Genomic DNA, 17,630 nt, shown 5'->3' with positions numbered 1-17,630 from the left:
TACTGTACATTTTGCAAGGTTTTTCTTGCTAATCTTGTATAGTGTGAAACGAAGGAAGGCAAGAATATACACACATAACTTTGTTACACTTTGAAGGAGCCCCTTCCTCAGTTTCTGCAGACCTTATGTTGTCCAGCACTCCTGCGTGTGCAACTGGAAGGAAGGGCCACTACTGTGTGTGTTAGAAGTATAGGTTTGCAGGGAAAATTTCATGAATTTGGTATGTAAATTTTCTACATGAACATGGTTTCAATTCCGATGGCTCCAAAACTGCTGGCACTCAGGCTCTAGCAACCCCAACTCCTCTCACTTCCCCCAACAGATTCAAGAGATGGTTGACAATCTGCTAAGGAGAACAGTAGGGAAATGCCTGAGCAGGTGTACAGCTGTGGTAGACATCTGCCATGCAGAGCTCTGCTCTGCTATGTTTAGTGGCTCTGTATGCATATATTCCCCAGCTCCTAAGTTTCACGGGTGAAAGACTCTCAGAACGTGCTTGGGAGTGTTCTGATTGAGTCCAGCTAAACTGCTCCAGAGCATGGAATTCTTATTTACTAACCTTTTTCTTTCAAAAGCCTTGGAAACTTCATTAAAGAAAAAAGTGATACTAAACAACATTAAGAGGGCTCAATGAAACTCTCACAAGTAGGCCTGGCAGAATTCAATGTTTATTTTTTTATAATTTCAACAGATAATTTTGAAGCATTGTTTCTATTTTTACCAATTTAACTTTTCAAAGTTGAGCAAAATTATGGGTTTTAACCTTTTTTTTTTTACATTTTTATCTATTTAAATTTTCACAGTTGTGGGAAATTAGGAGGGGTGAGACAATTATTTAATAACAGTAGACACAGAGGTTCAAAAAATTAAAGCTTTATGACCGTTAACACAAATTATCAACAGTACATGTCAGAACACATAAGTAAATATCCTTAAATCAAAGTTCTCAAGCAGCATTTTTCTTACTTTGCCTGTCTGTAAATTACAATGATCAGCAATGGAAATATTTTTTGTTGATTTGTGTGTGTAAATTGAAATTTACTTTTACCAACATTTACCAACAAAAATCAAATCTTTCCAAGCCAACTTATAAGTCAGTGCCCAGTCCCAATTAAGGCTGCACACACTACGTTAACCATGCCTCCTTGTGGGTATGTGTGTGGATCTGTATTTATAATATCACAAGCTATTTCTACAGTACAACATACAATACTTATTTCCTACATCCCTAAATACATGTGCGTAACATTAACGTTGTGTACTATGCTGTGTGTATGTCAGAGTCCTTGAAAGTGATTTATGTGAAAAGTATACAGTAAGCCACATTTACCTACCATATTTCAAATTATAAACTACAGAAATAGTGAAAATGAACTGGTATATACAGTCCACCTAAATTGATAGCTATGTTAGTGTCATAATTAGCTGCCTCACCTCTTGAACTGCACCAAAGGCAGGCTGTACTATATGCCAAGCTCTCCGGAGTAGCTCATAAGTGTGAGTGCCAACCTCAGGGTAGACTGTCAAGGAACAGGTCAAAAACCCCAAACTGGTTGTATGTTCTATAATTAGATTTCACCAACCAAGTATAAAGTGTGACCGCCTCAAGCGCTGTAACAGCTTTAACATGGAGACAGTCCCCTTGGTCACTCCGAGCTATCTTACCACCCAGGCAAGCCTGCCTTTGCGACAGATGATCCCTTACACCAAAAGTCTCAACAATATTCAGGTGACTACTCCCAGTCTCACAGGACCAGTCACTTACCCCAAGTAAATTGTACCTTAGAGATCTCTCTCCAAGGACAACACTTGCAGTCAATCCTGTAATAAACTAAAGATTTATTAACTATGAAAAAGAGTTATTTACAAGGTTAAAGCAGGTAAATATACACACAGACACAGGAATTAGTGTCTTAGGTTTCAAAAGGAAATAGACGCTGCTGTAATATGCAAACTCTGTGTGTCCTTTAGGGCTAACTGAAGCTAAGCTGCTTGGGGACCCCTTGTTTATGCTTAGAAATATTGCTCTCTCTGAATTTCAAGGAGGTAGAGATAAAAATGTTCTCGCATTTTCTGACTTTTGAGGCCTTAACCATGCACCCTTTAAAATACTCTTATGTGGTTTTAGCTAACGGAATTAATAGCGCTGATAGTTAAGGCCTAACATTTTCCATTAAAAGACCCTTGTTTTCAATTGCTCATAACTGTGAGAAACTTTAATTGTTAGGGCTGAAATTTTCTAGGTTTAGTCCAGGGGTAGGCAACCTATGGCACGCGTGCTGCCTGATTTTCAGTGGCACTCACACTGCCTGGGTCCTGGCCACCGGTCTGGGGGGCTCTGCATTTTAATTTAATTTTAAATGAAGCTTCTTAAACATTTTAAAAACCTTATTTGCTTTACATACAACAATAGTTTAGTTATATATTATAGACTTATAGAAAGAGACCTTCTAAAAACATTAAAATGTATTACTGGCATGCGAAACCTTAAATTAGAGTGAATAAATGAAGACTCGGCACACCACTTCTGAAAGGTTGCCGACCCCTGGTTTAGTCTCTGACTCGGATTAGATTGGTTAGGAAAGTTTGAAGAAAAAATGATGCAGCTGTCTTCAAGAATGTTAAAAGAAACTGACTGCCTTCCCCCTCACAGCCTCTGAACTCCAGAACCTCCATAATTTTATAATGAATTTGCAGTGGGCAAGTGGATAGTCCCTACGACTTCAGCAACATGAAGAGTACTTTGGCTCTGATCCAATATAACAATTTTAAGCACAAGAGTGGACCCACTGAATGGACTATTCATGTGCTTAACTTTAAGCACCTGCTAGGTGCTTTGTTGGATCAGTGCCAGAGCACTCTGCACCTTGCAGGATGAGGCCCAAACTCACTATTTGCATATGTACAGCAGAACTTGCTCAGCACTGCTCCCTTAACGTTTTGAACATTCCAAATGAACTGGCCTAGCCATCCCTCTTACATTTACATATCAACAGGTAAACTGTACATGCTCATCAACAAAAATAGCCTTTGGCCTATCGGAGAGTGCACTGGGCTGGGAGTCAATGAGACCAAAATAACCTGAGAGGTTCCACCAGATGATTTTTGTCAGAGGTTTGGAATAAAACGCAGGTCTGTAATAAAGCTGCCCTAAATCTCATTCACATGGTCACAATACTTCTCAGAATAAATATGCCAAATCTATGTGCTTAGTTTTGGAGAGATGGTATACGGTCTCTGACAGTGCCTGGTACCAGATGCTTCAGAGGAAGGTGAAAAAAACCCTTAAGTTATCAATGATGCAATAACTTCCCCAACGATTCCTCAAATCTTCAGTCAGAAGTTGGCTTATGCCCTAACTTTGTTTTTGTTCATTTGTTTTATTAATTATTATTATTATTATAGTAACTTTGAGCACTTTCATTATCTATATAAATGTCTAGTCCATTTTTTAACCTCAATGTATGGCAGTCAGTTTCACAGGCTAATTGCGTGTTCTGTTAAAACTGGTAAAAATACTTTTTAAACCTGCTGCTTTTCAGTTGCATTACATATCCCTTTATAGAGTTATACTTACATAGATCCTAACACCAAAGGGCCAATCATAATAATCTAATCTGATCTCCTGCATAACACAGGCCATAGAATTTCGCCTAATTCCAGCATCAAGCCCAACAAGAATTGTGCCTGAACTCCAGTATATCTTTTAGAAAGACAGCCAATCTTGATGTAAAGACTTCAAGTGAAAAAGAATTTATCAAGCATTTAAGTTCTTCCAATGAGTTATTATACACCACATTGTCCACACTAGACTTTTTACTGAGTTAATAATTTGTCAATTGCTTGTAAAAGACAGCGTTTGAGCATTGGCCTTGTTAAACCCAGGGTTGTGAGTTCAATCCTCGAGGGAGGCCGTTTAGGAACTGGGCAAAAATCTGCCTGGGGATTCGTCCTGCTTTGAGCAGGGGGTTGGACTGGATGGCCTCCTGACGTCCCTTTCAACCCTGATATTCTATGAATCCCATAAAAAAAGATTGACATTTATATGATTCATAGAAATTTAATCTATTGGTACAGCTGAAATGGTACAATTTATGTGGAGACAAGGCATGGGGCAAAGAACAAATTTTTATATCCTAGAACAAATATTTGGGGAATGTTCACACTAGCCTTTAAAGATGCAGTATCTACAGTTAGTTAACTGGCAATCAATCAATTTGAGTTACAAAGTCTAGTGTAGACCAACCCACTGTTAAAAAGGTGAGTTATTTCCAGTCTTAATTTGTCTAACTTCAAATTCCAGCCATTGGATCTTGTTTTGCCAGTTCTCATTCAGCCAGTTCTCTTCCCTTTCTGGAATGCCAGCCCCAGGGCTATCTCCCTTGTTCCAGGCACCCACCGCTGGAGTTAGCACCACTCCTCTGTAGTTCCACTCCCCAGGCACAGCCTGCCCAATCACTCCTCTTTTTTTCGCCCCCAGGGCAAAGCAGACTTGACTGCATCATCTATAGCGGCCACCAACTATAATCCCCAAATACCTAGCGTTTTATATTCTCTCGTTCTGCCCAGTCTCTTTCAGATAATGCAACAATACCTTCCTAATACTACACTTTCCCCCAATATTTTTACTAAATAACAACGTAACATTTATTACCTTAAGCCATTTAAATTCCTCAAACAGCTTTTCCCTTTCTTCCTCAAAGCCCTTACATACCCATAACAGTTAATCAATTGTTTCTTCTACCAGACAGCACACACATAGTCTGTCTTTGTGTTTACTGATTTGATTTTCATTAAAATCACAATGGTCAGTGAGTATTCTAAACAAAATCACTTCATTTTTCCTATCCAGGCCCCAAAGCATGACATTATCCTCAACTCTAGTGCACAATTCAAAATTCATTTTCAACAATTCATTTTTGATACCTATAGTCTCCCTTTTAACGCTTGAGTTTCTAAAATAACTCTAAATCCACATTTGGACCTGTGCTTTCCATCCATAACTAATTTTCCCATGACTAAAAGTTGACAGTTCATTTAGCTTCTCCTTGTCTTTCAGCTCATGCATCTACATTTTAATTCGAATGGCATGTGGAGTTCTAACACTGTGTGCTTATTGAATTTCCAACAATCGTCATAAATTTGGATGGTACTTTCATCACTGCAATTCCCTTTAACTTAGGTCCAGCAGTTTCAGTCGTGGTGTTACTGGCATTTCACTAGCAGCTCTGTGTAGAGTGCCTATGGGTGTAGTAAAAAAAGGCACCTCACACGACTTTTAGTGCCCGTCCATGTACTAAATCTAATTTTGTAAGTTTGATTTTGATGCTGACCCAAAAGCTTGCCAGCCACAGTTGATAACCGGTCTGATTAAGGCTCTTTCTGTGTACCACCAGCAGTGTTTTCCCTATTAGCCCCGGCAATACTTTTAAAGCAGATTGATCCTTCCTTTGCATTTATGTTTAACATAGTCTGTATGACAGGGTGGATAAAAATCAATGATTAAAAAAAAAAAAAAAAATCGGATTTTTTTGATAAAATGCTTTTTGAGAGAAAAAAAGCAATCTAAACATAGTTTTAATTAAGATACATTATAGATCAACGATATCTCATCATGGAATAGGGGTTATACATTCTAATTCTATAGTATGAGACAATATATTCATGTAATGTTTAAGAAAAGATTTGTAAATGAGTTCCAATAGTTCACGGATTAGGGACCCACTCTTACGGGGTTCCAGGGCCTTCTGTATAGGTTATTAAGGTTAATCTTTCTATCTACCCAACGGGGCTCAGTCTAGAAGACACCATCAGAGATGCTTAGTTTTGCAGTTCTCAAACTGTGGATGTGTGTCTCCAGAGATAACATGCTTGTTAAACAGCAAAAGTGTTTTTAAGCAAACAAATAAATAAATAAATATGGAGAGGTGAGAAATAACAGACCTCAACTCTAGGGTTACCATTCGTCCAGATTGCGCCGGACATGTACGGCTTTTTTGAGTTAAAAATAGCATCCGGGGGGAATTTGTAAAAGTCCGGATTTCCCCCCTATGCAGAGCACGCGCGGCTGACAGGGCAGCCGGCTGGATCGTGCCACTCGCACGGGGCTCCAGCAGCCAGAGCCCCTCCTCCACTTTTCCCTCCTCTCCCCTGCAGCTGAGCTCACTCCCCTCCTCTCTCTCCCTCCCTCCCCCTCCCTGCATTCGCAGATCGCCGGCCGGCCATTCGCGTCGGGCCTCTGGCAGTCTGGAGCTCCGCCCCCTGCTCCCCTCCCCCTGTTGCCGAGCGCGCTGCTCTGTAGCACTCTGTTCTGAGCGGCATGGTAAGGGGGCCAGGGGGTCAGAGAAGCGGCAGGGAGGTTCTGGAGGGGGTAGTCAAGAGACAGGGATCAGGGGGGAGGGTTGGATGGGTCAGGAGTTCGGGGGGGGCTGTCTGGGGGTTGGGTGTGTAAGGGTTTTGGGCAGTCAGAGTACAGGGGGGGGGGGGTCTTAGGAGGGGCCAGTTAGGGGACAAGGCACAGGGAGGCTTAGGTAGGGGGTGGGGTTCTGGAGGGCAGTTAGGAGCAGGGGTCCCAGGAGGGGGCAGTCAGGGGACAAGGAGCGGGGGGGGGGCTGTCAGGGGGCAGGAGTGGGGAGAGGGATTGGAGCAGTCAGGGGATAGGGAGCAGAGGGGTTTAGATGGGTCGGGAGTTCTGGGGGGGCTGTCAGGGGGTGGGGAGTGGTTGGATGGGGTGTGGGAGTCCCTGCTGTCTGTCTGGGGGTGGGGGTGTGGATAAGGATTGGGACAGTCAGGGGACAGGTAGGGGGTAGGGTCCTAGGGGGCCAGTTAGGATGGGGGGGGGAAGGTCTCAGGAGGGGGCAGTCAGGGGACAAGGAGCAGGGAGGCTTAAGTAGGGGGTGGAGTCCTGGGGGGCAGTTAGGGGCAGGGGTCCCAGGAGGGGGGCAAGGAGTGGGGGGGAGGGTTGGGGGTTCTGAGGAGGCGGGAAGTGGGAGGGAGTAGAAGGGGCAGGGGCGGGGCTAGGGCAGGACAGGGGCGGGGCTCCTCCCGTCCTCTTTTTTGATTGTTGAAATATGGTAACCCTACTCAACTCTATTGTCCCTCTGCAAATTTGTGTACACAGAGTCAATCCCTTACCTCTCTCTAAAAGTGCAAAGTTTCAAAAAGTTCAATGAATTGAAGATCGTTGGGGGTGGAATAGAGCTGGACAAGGAGAAGAAGTCTGGAGATAAATGTGATAAGGGAGGGACAGGCATAGAAACAAAAGTGAAACTGTTTGAGCAGCATATTCCAGAAGTCTTGAGGTCTTTCTGAGCATAGCCTTAATTGATTTGAAATCTACCATACCATTCTCTCACTAGAAGGGAAAACCTATAATGGCAGCAGGCTGTAAAAGAAACCCAGTTTGGAAATAAGAACCATTTAAGAAATATATGTTTGCTGATGTTTTAAAGGAAGGCACACCAGTGAACTGGTGGAAGTCACTTAAGCAACTTGGATTCAGAGACTGTTGAAGTGAAAAATCTCACTTTTAAGAGCAGTAGCTTCTTCTGCCGGTGTAGAAAGAATATTTTCTTCCTGTGGAAGAATTCATTCCAAAATGAGAAATCGTTTGGGAGCTGAAAAAGCAGGAAAACTTGTTTTTCTTTTCCAGATTATGAACAAACAGGAAAATGAAGGTGAAGACGACTGAGTTAGCTGCAGATGCCAATATTTTATGTTTCTCATGTTCACCTGGCTGACAGTCGATTTAATTTTTTTTAAATAAAATATTTAACTATTTTAGTTAAAAACAATTTAACAAAACCAAACTTGATTTTAAAAAACTCAAATGTTTAATTACATTCAAAAATTCATAGGCTTGTTTTGTTAAAATATTATGTTTGCTGTTGAAGAAAAAAATCCAGAATACATAATGTTGTTGTTTTAGTTAAATGCAGCAATGTAAATGTAATGTTCTCCTCCAAATACAGCATGGCAAGAAAATCCTCCAAATATTAATGAGTAACCTGTTGAATTGGAGATAATTTACCTCCCAATGACTTCATAAATATCTGCTTCAATTACCTTTGGTTAATGAAATAAACTAAATCATTCATTTCCTGATATAGCTGTAAAACTAATCTGAAAAGTTTTCAAAATAAATCACTTTAAAGATGTATAGTGTGTACCTTCTAAAAATGAAACCTACATCTATCTCTGAGTTGTGAAGAATATGTATTAAGCTTATAACAACCAACAAGAATGCACTTTTATGTAGAAATCCATGATTAAATCGAGTCTTCCTGACTAGTAATTTACATCATGATTTAAATCAATTTGATTTAAATCAATTCCACCCTGCTGTATGATCTCTCCAAAGTAATTAAATATCAAATATTACCCCAGGGATTTAAGTCTTTTAACTATATCTAGTTATTCTCCATACAGACACAGTGTACACTCCTTCGTAGCTTTCCTTTTTGTGAAGATCAGTCCTTTGGTTTTAGCAATGAACAACTTGAAACCTCATGCATTTCCCCAGCCTGAAGTCTCTTGAAATGCTTTGCTGATTCTCCTTTCAGATACCTGCTCTTAACCCACAGAGCACAAACAATCATATGCAAACAGTATGTATTCATTTTGCATATACAGTACCATCATAATATTAAATAATGTAGGGCTGATGACACTTTCCTGAAGTGTACCCATTTTTAATATTATATGTTTTGGACATAACATTTCCAACTCTGACCTACATGGTCTATTTACTCAAAAATTCTCTAATCCATCCGTTCTCCTCCTCCTCATCAGTATTGTACCTTCTTTGTATAATATGCCTTCCCTCCACAACACGTTATACGCATCTCCAATATCTAGGACAGCTATCATGAAACCTTTGTTTCTCATACTTTTTTGTATTTCAGTTTCCAATTTAACTATATGATCGATGGTTCCTCTTTCTCGCCTAAAACCATGCTGCACCATATGCCATTGTTTTCCAAATAGGCAAATAATCTTTCATTCACAATTCTCTCTATAATTTTACTGAGACAGGGCATAATGGCAATTGGTCTATAGGTATTCACTTTTGTGGACAGTGTGTCTGATTTTCTTACTGGAATTACTACTGCATGTTTCCACCCTACTAATATCACTCCTTGTTTCCATACAATATTATATAATTCCAAAAGAACCATCAAACTGCTGTCCGGAAGATATCTAAATATTATATATCTATTTATCTCATCTTTACCTGGGGATGAAATTTTGGTTATATCAATCCTTTCTCAAGTTCCCGCACATAAAACCTTTAACTCAATACAATATCTTCATGTTTTCACCAACTATATAGTAGTTCATGCCCCTCTTCAATGAATGGTCTTTTAATCTGGCGAAAAGCTGCACTTTGATTTCTAACATTATTCACACCTCAAAGTTTCTACTAAAATTTTTGCTCTCTCATTATCAGAACTTCTAACTATTTTGTCAATCCCAATAAGACCTGGCATGTAGCTACTCTCATTCTGAATTCCATGCATTCTTCTAATTTGCCTGTATATTTCTGATGTTTGGGTATCTTTATTTAACCTCACACAATACTTCTTCCAACTCTTTATGCTATTGCCGTACTTCTTTTATACTTCATTAAAGCTTCACTATTCATTTTCTTATAGGTTCTGGTCCTTTCTTTAACTACCATTTTGCATTCCTCATTCCACCATGGAAGTGAGTTTTTAAGTTTTGGGGTACTTCAGTAGCTTAGGTATAGTGACAATAGTTGCTGCTATTATCCTCTTTATTACATTGTTGCTGAAATTCTCTATGTCATCACTCGCACAGTGTTCATTCACAAATTCAGCACAATTACTTGTAAACAGGTGCCAGTTAGCTTTCTTAAAATTCCAGGTGGATAATCTTCCATTATCTTCAACCTTACCTTGCCCTTGAAAAGTAGTAAGTACAGTATAAGGAAATGATTTCTCCCCAGTCCTTCTTCATTATATATTTCCCAGATGCATTTGCTCGCAATATCTGGTGTTATAATTCCAACGTCTAAGCAAGAAAACTTACCATCCACTACAGTTGGATGCCATCATTCAAACCACTAGATTATCACCACCTATGAAGCTTTCTAGGCATTTTCTTCTTCTTTCCCACAACTTATTATGGCTGTTAAAGTCACCACATATAATACATGTGGTTTCAGTGTTCACTATTTTTTGTAATTCTGAGCTTGCTAATTTCCCACATGAGTTACAGATATTATAAATTCTTAAAAAAAATATTTCTCTTTTGCATTGGAATCTCAACAGCATTATATTCAAGACATACTTCTTCATTGTCTATTTCTAAGTAGTTTAATGCTTCCCTTAGGAAACTACAATCACCTCCTCATCTACCCAGTTTTTAGTCTTGCCTATAAGCAATATACCCTGGAATTTCAAAAGCAAGATTTTCAACCAGCCATGGTTTCGTGGATATATATATATATATATATATATATGGTTTAGTTCTCATTTCCAGTATATTTTCTTTTAGTTTTTGACCATGTGCTCTGAAACTGGACGCATTCCAATAAAAGATTTTGGTTCCCATGTGTATCATACTTCTCCATTACCCTCATTCAAGATTGCTACCATACAAGTATTTTTCCACTGCCCTTGCTATCATTTTTTCCGGTTTTTTCCATTTGATGTGCAATTTATAACTTCTGTCATAAATGCAATAACACTTTTTGTTTTTACTACTAATGTATCACCTATTCCTTGTGCAGTGTTCCCCCCCACCACCTTTTTTTTTTTTTTTTTAAATAGAATGAGGCTGTCTCTGCAATTCCCCTTTTCCTGTGCTGATTTTCTCTTCCATTTCTGCCTGAGGTTTTGAGAGTCTCCTAAGAGTTTCTGCATAAGACAGATTATAACCTTAATATTAATAATTATTAATTATTTTTGTCTTTTGTATGTTTTTAGCTTGTCTTGCCGCAATACATGCTCTGTATGCTGGACTGTGACTACCACTGCAGCTACGACACTTGACCTGTGTCCCTTTTATACAATTTTCGTATGAATGCTCACCCCCACATTTACTGCATCTCATTTTCCCTTTACAAACGTGCTATATGCCTATACCATTGGCACTTAGAACACCTTAGAAGAGAGGGATATGTGACTTGGTTCTAAATATCTGATACCCTAGTACAGTGGTTCCCAAACTTTAACAACCTGTGAACTCCTTTCACTAAAACGTCAAGTCTCGCGAACCCCCTCCTAAAAATGAATATTTCCAGGGATTTTCTCCTTTACTTGAGTATAAATTATAAAAGCCGTGATCTTGGAAATATAAAATTTGTTTTTATGATATGCTCATTACACACTTATTTATAATTACAGTATTTTTATTATATTATGAAAACGGCAACACTCTTCCAAGATCTCACTTTCGTAGCTTGTATCACTTTGAATAAACCTGTTATAAGACAAGGCTCCTATGTTTCATCAAGGAGTTTCAGATGCGAAACAGCATGAAGGTATTTAAGAAGCCAACTCAAAGAGTTCCTCTTACACAAGCATTCAGGTCTTGAGCAGTGAAGGTAAACAACGCATGTTACAACAAAGCTTAAACTTGTTCTTCATAATAATTTTAAAAACAGTACATGCTGCCTATTTAATTTTAAATACAGCAAAAAATATCCACCTCCATTTCCATTTCTTATAAAGAGTCTTGAAGTTTAAATCTCCTCAGTGTGATAGATAGGCTTGCTTTGATCTGCTTAGCTCTTGGAAGTCCAGGGGCTCCAGGCCCCGTGCTGCCCAGGGTCCCTAGGGAAGCTCTGTCCGCCATTAGGGAATTTTTCCCAGGGAATTCCCTGTAACATTTCGCGAATCCCCAGGGGTTCACAAACCCCAGTTTGGGAACCTTTGCCCTAGTATTACTTTTTTAGATAGAGTCCTTACTTAAATGTAATCCGAACAGTTGCTGATGTCTTATTTCCTCCTCCTCTTTTACTAATCAGCCACTTACTAATACTGTATCTTCACCTATGCTTTGTGTTCTCTCAGCATTGGTCAGCTCCAATGGTACCTCTTATATTGCCCCCTTTGTTTCAGTTAAATACTTTGAAAGCTGGCAACTGTTTTAACTTTTATTGAAGTTTTACTTTTTAGCAGTTTATCAGTCTGCTCCTTATTTTTACATTCAACTAAACGCCCCAACTTGCAACTTCCTGGTTCTTATTATATCCCCTATGATTTTTTTAATCTAGTCAGCTACTTTCACAGGATTAATGCCACCTAATTTTTGGGGGGGAGGTGGGAAGGTGAGAGGGGTTTGGGATCTCACAATTATAACATTGATATATTTCCTTCCTCTGCTTTGCTTTTTTTACTGATATCATCTGATTATACCTCTACTTTTTTATTCCCCCCCCTTGCATCCATTCCCTATATCTCTAATAGACTTTTCTTCAGTTTCCAGGGTGACTTCCTTTGGGATCAGAAAATCCTCCATTTCTCCCCCAAAAAACCCAATGCTTTTTTCTCACTGCTGCTCCTGCCTGTCTCTGCCAGGTCTTCATAGCCCCAGATGTAGCCCTGCCCCCTTTAATTGGCTCAGATGGGCCCACCTGCTCTGGGCTTTGTCTACTCAAAGGGACTAGCTACCTGTGATAACAGGGAAGAAAGACAGTCTAGTGCATAGGCACTGTCCTGAGACTCCTGGAACAGGCTTCCTGTGTGATCTTGGACAAGTCATTTAATCTCTCTGGGTCTCAGATCCCCACCTGTAAACTGGGAATAACATTTCCTTACTTCAGAGGGGTGTGGTGAGGATAAAATCCATTAAAGATTGGGAGGCACTCAGATACTATAGTAACAGGGGACATATAAGTACCTAAGACACACAGATCAACTAGATTTCAAATCTTGATATTACTCTGACATATTTTCCATGAAAACATAATGGTTGGTATTGATGATATCTCTGTTCTCCAGATTTCCAATAAGGTCCTGTATTCAGCAAAATAACTAAATGGCTGAGATCAGTGTCAAGCTCAGTTACAAGTACTCTTTTTAAATACTGGCACAATACTGACTTTTTCCAATCTTCTTTTTCCATCCCCTGTCGCCCATTCCCAGCTCTCTGGTTAGATTTTCAAACCTTTTCCACTTCTATTTAGGCACTGGCAACAAGAAGGTTAATGAGAGCCTGTGGGCGTAATAGGCCGCACTCCACTACACCTGCAGCAAATGTTAGGCATCAAGAGGGGAATTAAAAGGAGATCTAGCCCAGTCCAGGAAGGAGAGTAGAGCTTTGCTGCTCCTGATGTGACTGAAGATTAGTTGCAGTCCACAAACTGAGCTGAATTACCAGCTGTATGAGACCAAAGACTGAGCTGGCTAGATACGCCCCTGCTAGAAGGGATGACCAGATTCTAGGGGCTTTAGCTAAAATATGGGACAGAGAGAAGGCAAGCTCTGAATAGAAGGGTGGGTTCCACCAAGGATTCATTGGATGACTCTGCTGTCAGATTTTTTGTGTTAATTTGTGGGGGGTGGAGGGAGGGGTTGTTCCTGATTTCCTTTTAGACAATAGCACCCCCACAAGGGATAGGACTGAAGTATTCCTTGGCCAGAGGGCCAAAGCGCCACTACCCTGGACCTCACAGAGACCACAACCTACCAGTGGAGACCATGGCTGGGAAAGTTGTGCCCTAATGGACGACAAGGAGATGCCATAGAGGCAACCTGGCCACAAATTTGGTGGCGAATGTGGGCATATATCTAGCCCCCTGCTGAAGGAAACAGGTCAGAACTTTTCACACATATACACACACGAAAAAAGGAGGGAGCACCATGGCAGCATAGACATGGAGCAACTACTGAAATGGATGGTGGAGCTGATCTGAAATTTAGCTGCTCAACAGCAACAATAATTGGTGTAACAGGTCATGACCTTACTGTAACCTCCCACAACAGCTGTGCCCTCACCATGGCACAAGTCCACCAATGGGGGGGAGGGATAGCTCAGTGGTTTGAGCATTGGCCTGCTAAACCCAGGGTTGTGAGTTCAATCCTTGAGGGGGCCACTTGGGGATCTGGGGCAAAATCAGTACTTGGTCCTGCTAGTGAAGGCAGGGGGCTGGACTCGATGACCTTTCAAGGTCCCTTCCAGTTCTAGGAGATGGGATATCTCCATTAATTTAATTTAATGCTACAGTGCCAGTCAGACTCACAAAGATGGAGCCTAGAGATGATCCAGACCCCTCTCTTGAAACTTTTGAACAGCTGGCAACTGCAGTAACATCCAGGAATAGACTCCCTAGAGCCCAGGGGTCACCTCTGGGGGATTGAAAACTTGGCCGGGGTGGCTGACATCCCAAAGAGCCCCTCACAGGCCCACACTTGCCTTGAAAATCATGGTGGTCAAGCCTAGCTCAGAGCAGGAGCTGGGGCAGCCCAGGCTGGTCCTAGGATTCTCAAGCTATGATCTAATAGGGCAACCCCTGGGGGCTGAAATGGAGATGGCATACATAGAAGGGTCTATTTAGGGACTGGGGATAGGTCCCAATACTAGCCTCCTGGGTCATAATGTTTGTGTTTCCTGCAGCCAACCTAGGCACAAGTATGGGGACCATCCATTCATGGAATCTGGTTATGGGCAAATCTGGACTGCAGATGCCTGAACACACCAACCAAGGCCACTTAAGTTGACCATCCCTGTTAAAGCAAACAGCATGGAAATGATGGGCCTACTGGACTCGGTGTGGCGAAACCCTTGTAAGGGACTGTTTGGTACTGACTCCAGGAGCTCCCCAGTTTTGATCATAATCTAGTTTTAGTTTTGAGACATGGGCTCTGTAAAACATCAAGTATATATTTCACTGGCTGGGAGTGTATTCTGCTTACAAAAAACAAATGAAACCAGGTCATGGTCAGCTGTACTTGGGCAACCACTAAATTCAGTGATTAATTTCTCTCTATCCATCAGAATGAGGTCTAATAGTGAATCACTCCATGTTGGTTGTAATAATTTTCTAATATAAAAAGTGTCTATAATTTGTTGAACATTCTTTGTTCTTGTATTAAAAGGAAGGAAAAATAGATCTACCTTCTCTAACCATTCTTTATTCGGTTTACTTTTATCGTATACACTTTTACTTGTCTCCTATGTAAACTAAACTCACTCAGTCTTTCAAACTGTTCATATGGAAGTCTGTTCATGTCTCTGATGCTGGTTTCTAAACCCCCTCTACTGGGCACATTTACATATAAATAAAATGTATATAAAAATAGGCAATAGCATTGCCTAATAAGATTGCCTGATACTTCTCATTAAGACACTCTTTTCAGATGCTTTTAACTTTGCCAAATTGTAACTATTTGGACTGAAATTTTCCATGCTGCGTGTCTGCCTCAGGATGAATATTTTTTGAAAACTTAGGACAAAACTGTTCAGCCACTTCTGAGAATGACACTAGGGAAAGATAGCCAATGTTGTTAAATTCTACTGGCCTTTTCTTTGAAAAGCTCCAGTGCCACCATGCTTTGGAGGAATGAGAACCACTTTGTCTTTGACACTTCAGTTTTTCTACAATTAGGGCTTACAGCCACTCACTTACTCTTCTGACAGATGTTATGGTTATAAATAAGGCTGTAAGAAAATCTCAGGCTGCAATTTAGTTGCAGAAACCATAACTTTTAAACATACACTGCAACTTTTCATAGTTCCAACAAATTTGCCACATTGTTAAAGTTGCAGTTTTGGTGTGGTCCAAACTGTAGCTGTAACTTTTGAACCAAACAATCACTACTTTCTCACAACCTTAGTTATATTGTTTTTATTGACAGGTGAAACAGCAAACATTTGTTCAGAGGCTCAAAAGGAGAAAACATAGTTTTTACTCAATAAAATCCCATTATAGAGCTGTACCTTTGATTGGGGGATAGATGTTCATTAGACCCTTAAGTCTCTTTACTGTGTCATAAGCAAATAAAGTTCCATCATCAATTAGTATGTGATAAGTAGATGTAGCTACTAAAACTTTCAAAGACAACGGTGAGACCATAAAGTTTCAGGTGAAGCATGCATTCAAGTATACCCAGACTTGAAACTTTTTCCCTAAGGTCACAGCATTTGTGAATAGATTGCTTCCTGAAATTTATCAAGACATGCTGCACTTCCAGTGAACAGGACCTCTCTAGATCTGTCAGAAGCCTATGAAGATCCAGGTGATAAATCTGGCTGTTCTGAGACAACAGATCTATGCTCCTCTCTAGAGACATGCAGGTCTGGAAATCAGAAGCAACCAAAATTATTTTGGCTTCGCCTTGTTTTATATCTATTTTATTACTCTTTGGATGAGAGTAAATGGAAGAAAAGCACAGAGGAAACCTACTCCCCAGTTAAGGAGGACCTGGGAATGGGCTGACTGTCTGCTCCTGAGCAGAACTTCAGGCATTTGACATTTTGACTTAATACAATTTTTTTGGATAACTCCTGAGAGCAAAGATCTTGTCCATCATTGATACCTTTAGAGGCCATTCAGGCTCTTCTCTTCCATCCATGCTCAGATCATTTGATAGGTTGTTGTTTTGCCCATCAGATGCAGAGCAATGAGGTAAATGTGATTAATATACCAGTCCCACAGCTTCCTTGCCCTGCTAAGTGAAATGAGCTCCTCTTTGCTTGTCCACATAGTACATGGCTTGTGTTGTACATAACTTGGACTGCCTCATGTTGCAAATAAGGAAGGAAAGGCTTGAGAACCCAGTGAACTGCCCTCAGTTCTTGGGAGTATCAGCAGGGGTAGTTGCTGATAGAGCTCGGGGTTGAATGTTACTCCTTTCAGGACATTGTGACTCTGTATCCAACATGAGAGGGATAGGAGTTACTTCTCTTGGATGAGTCAATTTCAAGCCCATGTCTGAACTTGGCTAGTAAAACATTATCTGCCAATGCCGCAGAGCTATCATCTTGAGCCAAGCATACAGAGTCATGTATGCAGCTGAGGCCATGAGGCTCATCAGTTTGAGGAAGAAGATGACTGTCTGGTTGGAGTTCTCCCAAAGTCTTGAGTACAGCTGACAATGTTCAAGGCTCTTTCTTCTGGAAGAAAGGCTTTTCCCTTGAGAGTCCACAACTTTCCCAATGAAGGAGATTCTTGGTGTAGCAAGTAATGGTGGGATTCACAAGAGGGACTTAAATTATTCAATGCGCAGCATAGCACCACCTAACAGGCACCTAGTAACTTAGTGGAGTTCATAACTGAGTTAGGCAACTAGTCTCTCTATACACTGCAAGGGGGAGGGAGTTAGGTACATAAAAATAGGATTCACAAAAGCCAACAACCTACCTGGGGAGCTGCTTAAACTAGACAATAGGAAATGACAAAGAATGGTGAGGCCTAAGCCCCACACCTCAGAAAGACTTAACCGTCTATAGCTTGGCCATAGGGTGGCCCCTATCTCCACTTGGGATTCACAGCTGAGAGTCCTCTCCTGAAGTTAGGTGCCTAAACCAGGTCAGTACTTTTAAAAAAAAAAAAAAAAAAAAAAAAAGAGGTGATTGTGTCAGTGCCACCCCCACCCCCATAACCGTTAGCTCAGTGGCATTCACCAAGGTAGAGATCTTTTTTTTTTTTGTACAGTTTATTT

General features: G+C 40.6%; 1 protein-coding gene across 3 annotated transcripts in view; it reads right to left on the bottom strand.

Annotated features, from left to right (window-relative positions):
• ZNF592 (zinc finger protein 592) overlaps positions 1–17,630 on the bottom strand; it is an 84,995-nt gene that overhangs the window by 36,304 nt on the left and 31,061 nt on the right. The window lies entirely within an intron of this gene.

The sequence above is a fragment of the Malaclemys terrapin genome, chromosome 10, assembly GCF_027887155.1.
Source record: "Malaclemys terrapin pileata isolate rMalTer1 chromosome 10, rMalTer1.hap1, whole genome shotgun sequence".
Taxonomy (NCBI): Eukaryota; Metazoa; Chordata; order Testudines; family Emydidae; genus Malaclemys; species Malaclemys terrapin.
Note: the sequence above shows the minus strand (reverse complement) of the source record. Positions and strands in the feature narration are given on the sequence as shown.